Genomic DNA, 9,422 nt, shown 5'->3' with positions numbered 1-9,422 from the left:
GTATGTTTGCATGTCTTGGAGCTGAGGGGGTGATTGGAAGATGACTGCCAGACAGGAGACCTTTAATCTGCTCCTTATTGCACTATAACTTAGTCTTGTAGTTTTGGGAAAATTACTTAACCTCTCACAGTTGAAATGAAGGCACTGCAATCTTTTGGGTGTTTAAATATTGAAAAATGCTGTGGTTCTGTGGACAGCTCAGGAAGCAGCATCACCTGGTAACTGGGGTTGACTGGGATATGACAGAATTACAGCTGTTAATGGAGAGTATAATCTGTACTTCCTTACAGAGATGGATGTCTCCGATAAACTAAAGACAATTGAAAGTTAGTCAATAATTTAACCTGAGTGAAAAGATTTTTCAGGTTTGTCTCCTGATGCTGTCACTGAGTTTAGTGTCACCTCCAGAATACGCATAGAGAGATTTTTAGTTTGATGTAGTACCACTTGTTTATTTTTTCTTGTTTCCTTTGCTTTTGGTGTCTAATTCAAAAATTCATGGCAATCACTGATGTCAAGAAGCTTACACCCTGTGTTTTTGTGTGGGAATTTTATGGTTTCAGGTCTCATATTAAAGTCTTTAATCCATTTTGAGTTGATTTTTATGTATGGTATAAGATAGTGTTCCAGTTTTACTCTTTTGCCTGTGTCTGTCCAGTTTCCCCATCACCATTTTTGAAGAGACTGTCATTTCCCTATTGTCTATTCTTGGCTTCTTTGTTGTAAATTAATTGACCACATATGCTTGGATTTATTTCTGAGCTCTCTATTCTGTTCCATTGATCTAGATGTCTGTTTTTATGCCAATACTTTTGTCTCTCCATATTTGTCGATTCTGCTTCTGTGGATTTAACCATCCACATATCAAAAGTTCTACAGTGGTTGCCTCTGTACTGAATGTGTACAGTCTTTTTTTCTTGTCATTATTCCCTAAACAATACAGTATAACAACCATTCACACAGGATTTATGTTGTATTAGGTATTATAAGCAATCTAGAGAGGATTTAAAGCATACAGGAGGATGTGCATAGGTTATATGCAAACACTACACCATTTTACATAAGGGACTTGTGTATCCATGGATTTTGGGATCAGTGGGAGGGTCCTGGAACCAGTCCTCTATGGATACTGAAGGCCAGCTATACTATTTTGTAATTTTAATATTGCTTAGTTATGTGGTTTGAAATCAGAGAATGTAATGCCTCCAGCTTTGTTCTTCTTTCTCAAGATTGCTTTGGCTATTTGGGGTCTTTTGTTGTTCCATACAAGCTTTAGGATTGTTCATTCTATTTCTGCTAAAAATGTCATTGAAATTTTTATGGGAATTGCATTGAATCTGTAGATTACTTTGGATAGTATGGACATTTTGACAATATTAGTTCTTTCAATCCATGAACAGGATATATTTTTCCATTTACTTGTCTTCTTCAATTTCTTTCACTAATGTTGTATAGTTTTCCAGGTACAGGCCTTCCACTTTCTTGATTAAATTTATTCCTAAATGTTTTAACCTTTTTGATGCAGTTGTAAATGGAATTGTGTTCTTAATTTCACTTTCTTTTATTGTCTCCTTTATCATTGAAATTTCCTTTGTTCTTTCTGGCAAAACTTCTTTTCACGAAAACTATTTTGTTTGATATAAATATGACCATAATATCTTTATTGTGATTTGAGTTTTCATGTTATGCATTCTTTCTTTCAGTTATTTTTCATCCTTACTTTCTGACATCTGACATGTATCCACCATTTTGGATATATTTCTAGTTTCTATGATCATCTTACATTTTTGCTTACTCAGCTCTAGAATTAGTTGTATCTCCAGGGAGCTCTGGTTCCTTTCAGAAAGAATGGTATTTAGAGAGCAAGATCTGTGTGCTAGGTGTACTCATTGGTATTGGGATATCAAAAATCTTAGGTCCTATTTGTGGACATGCATGTAAACATAGCTACATTTACATCTACTTATATCAAAACCATGTATCTACATGTAGCCCTCCTACTTATAAAAATTATGAAGACTAACTAAACAAATGATTGAAAAACTATTTGAGAGCATTGGAGATCATTCAAAGCAGACAGAAGGAATGGGGAGACAATTACTGGGAAAAGAGACATAAATTAGGTGAGCTCAACATTTACCCAGATCTTCCCCTGAGGTTTTTCTTGGTTTGAAGTTGTAGATGGAAGAATAGAACTTAAGCAAAAATATGCAATCTAATCAGGATGAGAATACAGAGGTCAGAGTTTAGTGCTGAAAGATTTGGTTGAAAATGAGGAGAAAATCACAAAAGGAATGAAGGCTCAAAGAGGGAGCTGTAGCCTATGTTCCTTTTAAATGCAGAATTTTGGGCTTTAATTTTTGGTATTCCTCAATTCTGAGATTTTCCACTCAAGTTCCACAAACCTTAAAGGCCCGAGTTCTGACATCTCTATACTCAACTGCCATTAGAAGAGATAAAATGAATATATCAACAAAAGCAGGTAAAGATAATAAAAGAAAAAGAGTAAATGAGGCAAAAAATAAACATGCAGCTAGGTGGTAGACTTAAATCAAACCATGTCAATAATTACATTAAATTCATATCATCAAACACTCCATTTAAAAGGCATAAATTGCTAGCATGGATTAAAAAGCAAGACTTACCACAAGAAAAGCATTTTAAACATATGCTGCCCACAAGAAAAGCATTTTAGGTGTACAGCATAGGTTGAAAGTAAAAGGATAGAAAATGATACACTGTGCAACTACTAATAAGAAAGATGGAGTGACTACATTAACATCAGACAAAGTAAACATTACAAGTAAAGAATATTATGAGATATAATGGGTGACACTTCATAAAAAAAGGAGTCAATACATCAAAATGACATATAATCCTAAGCGTGTGTGTGTCAATAATTGCCATATATACTTTGCTTTCAAATTCACAAGGAAAATACACCAAAAAATGCCACCTATGTTGATAGTGAAAACATTTTAATAAATTCAGAAAGCAATGATAAAACTGAACAACATTATTAAAAACAACCATCTAAAGACTCTGGAAATTGACCAAAGGACATAAAAATTGAGAAACATTCAATTAAGGAATTCTAAACTGAATCCTAATAATACATCAGAAGTCTGTAGTATTTTAGCCCAAGGCTGGTTCTAACTGCACCGTTTCAACTCCAATTCAGGTGCAGAATTTCTACTTGGGTGGGCAATCGGGTCATGGTATACGACAGCTCCTCTGTTCTGACAGAAACGAGCATTAAAAAAAATCAATATCCTGGGGTGTTATAGAAAAAGCAGAGATCTTTGGGGGAAATAATCAGGGAAATCTAACATCTCAAGTTGCTAGAGGTCACAATACTTGTTGAGGCAAGCGACAAAATGGCAGACCAATCAGAAATTTAACAAGGGGACCCAGGGAATGAGAGGTCCAAAGAGAATCTTGCTAAAATCCCATTTATCCCTGTTTGTCTGGAAGGCTATGTGCATGAGCTGGCTACTCCTGCAAAGGAGGGATCAGGGAGGGTCTTAGGAAGTTAGTCATCCTTGGCTGAATGTGGGGCTTTGTGAAGGCAGAAAGTGAAAAACTAGGACATGTCTGTAAACTCCATGAAATTTGAAAACATTCCCCAAGTCACAGTGAGATCCAATGACAAAGCATAGAAGCCTTACTGTCTCAAGGTGTTTATGTACAACCTCTGATGATTCACTGGTGCTATTAAGTTATGGTGACCCATGGGTGACCCTAGGAAGGCAGTGTTAGCAATAAAAACAAGAGGGGCCAGCCCTGTGGTGTGGTGACTGACTTTGGCTTGCTCCATTTCAGCGACTCAGGTTCACGAGTTCAGGTCCTGGGTGTGGACCTACACCACTAATCAGCCATGCTGTGGTGGTGACCCACATGCAAAATAGAGGAAGACTGGCACAGATGTTGGCTCAGGGCGAACCTTTCTTGGGTCAAGGGAAGAAAATTGGCAACAGATGTTAGCTCAGAGTAAATCTTCCTCAACAACAACAATAAATTTAACAAAATAAAATTAAATGAAAAAAATAAATAGAAGCAAGAATTATGAAAGAAACTGAGCAGAGACCCACAGTCTATATACCATGGGGAAATAGACTCCACAAGATTAGCCCACGTAAATCACTAAAACAAGCAACAAACAAAGAGCAAGAACATTCACTCCTGGAGGGTGTGGGATCAGAATGCAGAGTTAATAGTGTACTACCTAGAATGTCAATTTTCAACAAAAAATATTTCAAGCTATAAAGAAACAGGAAAGTGTTACCCATACACAAGAAAAAAGTCAATAGAAGTTATCTTTGAGAGGGCCCAGACGTTTGCCCAGAAAAGCCTTCACAAAAGCTATTATAAAGGAATTCTTATATACTACTGGTGGAAGTGTAAATTGGTACAAACATTTTTTTAAAAATTCTCTTTGGCAGAATCTAGTAAAACTGAAGAACTAAGATCCTAAGACCTAGTGATTTCACTAGTATCCTAGTGAATCCACACAACCAAAAGAATTATGTTTACGTGCTCACCAAAAAGCATATAAAAGAATTGTTACTGAGTAATGGGCGTGCACTGCTCACTGTGATCTGAGCCAATTAACCACAGTGAGTTAGGGATCAAGAAAGGAAGCTTTAATTCTATTAGCTGGCATAATCGGAAGACAGGTGACTAATGTGTCAAAAAAGACATCTTCAAGGTGTACAGAATCTTGACGTAGTTATACAGGGAAAATGGGCAGTAAGGAGGGGGTTTACAAATGTCAGCCTTCAGGCATGATGGACTCCAGAGTCTTTCATTGTTCTTTTCTTCTGTCAGTGATGATGAATGTCTCATAGGTATGTTTCCCACCTGTGGTCAGCCTGTTCCTGAAGAGAAATTCGTAGAACAAAGTTTTAATTTATCAAGCTATAGGGGAGTGCACACATCTGAGGAGGCCATAAATCAGGAGAGCATGTGAATTATTTTAGAGTACATGCAGAGCAGCGAGTAGTCACGCAGAGGAAGGACTGGGGTCATTTAGTATAACAAGGCGGCCTCACTTATGTTCACTCACAGAATGGAACTAGTCATGGTAAATACAAACTGCAGAGTACAAAATATACATCAAGAGTAAAATATATCAATAAGTTTAGGAATATATACACAACAAGTATTAATTACAAGAATAAATGTTATGAAAATGAATGAACTATTCTTACAGCAACAACATGGATGAATCTCACAAACGTTTCTTTTTTATTTTTCTGCTGTGGAAGGTTAGCACTGAGCTAACATCTGTGCCACTCTTCCTCCTCTTTATATGTGGGTTGCCCCCACAGCATGGCTGACTAGTAGTATAGGTCCACACCCGGGATCTTAACCCATGAACCCTGGCTACTGAAGCAGAGAGTGCCAAAATTTATACCACAGGGCCAGCCCCTCACCAACATATTTCTGAGTGAAAGAAGCCAGATACAAACGACTACGTAGTGTATGACTTCATTCATATAAAGTTCAAAATAGGCAAAATTAATCCATACTGCTACAAGTCAGGATAGTGCCACCTTTGAGGAGGAAGTCACTGGAAGGCAGCATGAGGGGACCTCTGAATCTGAGGTAAATATTCCATTTCTTGGTGTGAATCTTTGTCCAATTAATGTGTTCACTTTGTTAGCAATCATCTAACTGTACTCTTATGATTTATGCTCTAAGGCAGACAAGAAAATCATGTGTAAACTCTAATTACAGTGTAACTAGAAGACAGAAAATGCTATGAACTTTGAATTAACATATAAGCAGAGAAATAAATATTCAAGTCTAGCAAAGCCAAATTTGGAGACCATGTCAGAATGACCAGAAGGACTGAAAAGAGAAAGAGTGGAGTGGGGACTAGCAGAAATGGGTGGAGAGAAAATCATTCTGTAATAACAGCATTTTGTTCTGAGTGGAGAAATTAGGGAAGTAAGTCTGGGACATAGTATACAAGTGCACTGGTTGCTGTGGAATCTGAAAAAAGGAACTTGAATGTACAGAGAATCAGAGGGATAGTCTTTGGAAGGTGTTATAGGAAGTGAGGTGGTGACTTAAATGTTGGAGGCTCCCTAAGAAGCATGGCAGCAAAGGGAAAAAGGAGGCAAGTGGAGGGAATTACATTACTTCCAGAAACAAAAGAGAACCACAAAGTCAGAAGATCTATCAACCTCTTCTCTTCCCCGAAGATTCCTGTTATTAATGGTGCTACACTTCACTGCACTAACAGTAGATTGTGATCTTGAATTAAGAACCTAGTAAGCCACATTCTTACCCTGAGTTGCATACAACCGTTTTTACTGGTCCTGGAAACAGACATTCCAGAATGAACACAAAACTGCAGATGTGATCCACTAAAGCTTCTGTCAGACAATGCATATTTTCTCCAGAACAAGAGCAAGAACAACAAGCACATCGTCCACACCAGTGAAGCAGAAGAGCTGGAACACTATGCCCCAAACTGAATCAGGCTTTCATGAATTGAAAAAAATTCGAATTAGAACCTAAAGACCCAGGAATTAAATGGAAAGAACATAGGAAGTCATGAAATGAGAGTTAATTGAACTCAGGAAGGAACATCATAACTAGAAAAAGACAAAATTGTGTTAGAAGTGAAGATGAAATTACAAATGGATAATATATTTAAATTGAAAAATAACAAGAGGCATGGAAAAATGGCATAAAAGAGTCAAAGGGGCCGGCCCAGTGGCACCGTGGTTAAGTTTGCACATTCTGCTTTGGGGCACAGGGTTCACGGGTTCAGATCCAGGGTATGGACCTATGCACTGCTTGTCAAGCCATGCTGTGGCAGGCATCCCACATATAAAGTAGTGGAAGATGGGCACGGATGTTAGCTCAGGGCCAGTCTTCCTCAGCAAAAAGAGGAGGATTGGTGGCAGATGTCAGCTCAGGGATGATCCTCCTCAAAAAAAAAAAAAAAAAAAAAAGAATGACAATGAAACAAAATACATGAACAGGTATCAGTGATTGTTTTGGTTTTCTACTGCTGCATAACAGATTCCACAAACAGCAGATTAAAATAACATGCATTTATTTTCCCATAGTTTCTGTTGGTCAGAAGTCCAGTCACAACCTAACTGGCTCCCCTGTGGGGGGTCTCACAGACTGAAATCAAGCTGTGGACAGACCGTGTTTTTAACTGGAGACTCGAGAAGGGAAGAATCCACTTCCAAGCTCACTCAGGTTGTTGGCAGAGTTCATCTACTCAAGATGACAGTGCTGCGGTCCCTGTTTGCTGCTGGCTCCTGGCCAGGTGCCACTCTCAGATCCTAGAAGTCTCCTACACTCTCTCAGGTCCTCTGATAATATGGAGCACATTTCAAAGCCTGCAAAGAAGAGTCTTTCTTCCAGCATGCTAAAATAAGTCTTACACAGCAAAACGTAAACACAAATTGACATCCCATGATCTTTGCCCTAAACATTCTAATCAACAGAATGTCATCCTATCACATTTGCCATATAACATAATCTAATCAAGATGTGACATCGCTCACTTTGCCATATTATACTGGTTAGAAGCGAGTCACAGGTCACATTAACTTTCATGAGAGGAGATTATACAAGGGCATGACTCATTGGGGATCACCTTAGAGTGTGTCCACTCTCTGGCTCTCAATGATTCATTTCCCTCCCACATGCAACATACATCCATAACCAACACATATCTTATACATAGAAATGTATAAAGACAGGACACACGTTTCTGATTTTAAGGATCAGAAGCCAAAAACAATGGGAAACCAAGGAGACTGACTTAAAGCAAGAAGATGAGTGTTTCAGGAAAGGCAGTGTAAGAGAGGAGATTTGGGGTAGGGAGATGGAGGAGAGACATGCTAGAGAGAAGAAAATCTGAGCAGAAGCCATGAGGAGTAAATATTGGGGAAAGGAGCTGCTAAGAAGCCTGTTATTTTAAAACCTACCTTGTGTAGCAAAATTCTCATTGCCACACTCTCAGAGACCTATATTACATTTAAAAATTTGGAGTTGTATTTCCTTTTTCTTTTCATGTGAAACTACTAAAGCACATTGATTCTACTGGAAGTTCATGAACTCCTCCAGTCCTAGGACATCGACAGCTGTAAGGATAGTAACCGAGTTGCATTCACCAGCAGGTGGAGATATTGCACTTTAGAAATTCAAGGCAAGCTGAGGCTTTCCCTTCTTCCTCTCTTTCACAGATCTGGACTAGGAGAGCCTGGCATTCCTTCCTAGAGGGTGGCAACCCAGCCAGCTCTTATTTTCCTAACTACTTCTTCCACACTTCCCAAATATGATGCAATCTGAGACACGATTTTGAATGTTTGAGAAGCAAAGAAGCATGAAATAGAGCAGGACTTAAAGCCTGCTTTTGCCTGAAGACCAAGGAGCTCAGTTTTTATGTTCCAACAGGTAAGAGATTGCTACTATAAAATTGCATGCTTAAAAGAAAGTCATCACTGCCATCACTCCAGTGCAAGCCACTATCCTTTTTCACACTGGGCTTTCATTATCCTGTCTTATCTAGTGCATTCTTGATGCTTCAGAAGGAGTAATATTTTGTTTTGTAATACATATCAAAAATTACTAGAAGGATACATGTATATATTTTAAGAATTAAACAATAGAGATGTATTTTAACAAAATAGGAGCCCTTCAAGCCTTCCCATTACTCCAATAGAGCATATGTACAAAGAAAGTACCCACACATTCCGATTTTATTGGGTGATTTTAATATGAATAGTTGTGGAATTAAGTCAAATGCTATTTTTAGGGGGGAGAGGAATCTAAGGATCAATGAATTTATAAGGACTAAAATCATACACAGTTTGTTCACTGATCAAAATGAAATTAGAGATCAATGTAAAAATATATTAGCAAATATCTGTAAACTAAAAAACACACTTCTTTTAAATATAACATGGTCAGAGGAGAAATCAGAAGGAGATTTAGAAAGTATTTGGAGATGAATGAAATAAAACATAATATATCACAATTTATGCAATGCATCTAAATCAGTGTTTCAATGGACAATTCTGACATTAAAAACTCATACCAGAAATGAGGAAAGATCTCAAATGAACTAGGATTCTACCTTAAGAAACTGGAAAATTGAGTAGCAATTGAAGGCCAAATGAAGCAGAAGAAAGGAAATGTTAAAGATCAGAGTGGGAATCAATGACACTGAAATCATGAAAATACTTGAGAAAATCAATGAAACAAAAATGTAACTCTTTGGGAAGTTCACTAAAAGTGATAACTTCTAGTGAGACTGATCAGGAAAGACAGAGAGAAAACACAATTTCCCAATATGAAGAATGACAGAAGGGCCTTCTTTATAGATAGTGTAGAAATTAAAATTATAATAAAAGAGTAGATGAAAAACTTTTTTATCCTTATAAATT

General features: G+C 37.6%; 1 long non-coding RNA gene across 1 annotated transcript in view; it reads right to left on the bottom strand.

Annotated features, from left to right (window-relative positions):
* Positions 1-2,961: 2,961 nt before the first annotated feature.
* The window catches only part of LOC138919637 (uncharacterized), a 36,551-nt gene continuing 30,090 nt past the window's right edge, over positions 2,962-9,422 (bottom strand). Inside the window, exon 3 of the long non-coding RNA XR_011430005.1 lies at positions 2,962-4,877. This is a non-coding gene — a long non-coding RNA (uncharacterized lncRNA). The remainder of the gene's footprint in view (positions 4,878-9,422) is intronic.

The sequence above is a fragment of the Equus caballus genome, chromosome 20 (assembly GCF_041296265.1).
Source record: "Equus caballus isolate H_3958 breed thoroughbred chromosome 20, TB-T2T, whole genome shotgun sequence".
Lineage (NCBI taxonomy): Eukaryota > Metazoa > Chordata > Mammalia > Perissodactyla > Equidae > Equus > Equus caballus.
The sequence above is the reverse complement of the archived record's forward strand: the minus strand, read 5'-3'. Positions and strand labels throughout refer to the sequence as shown.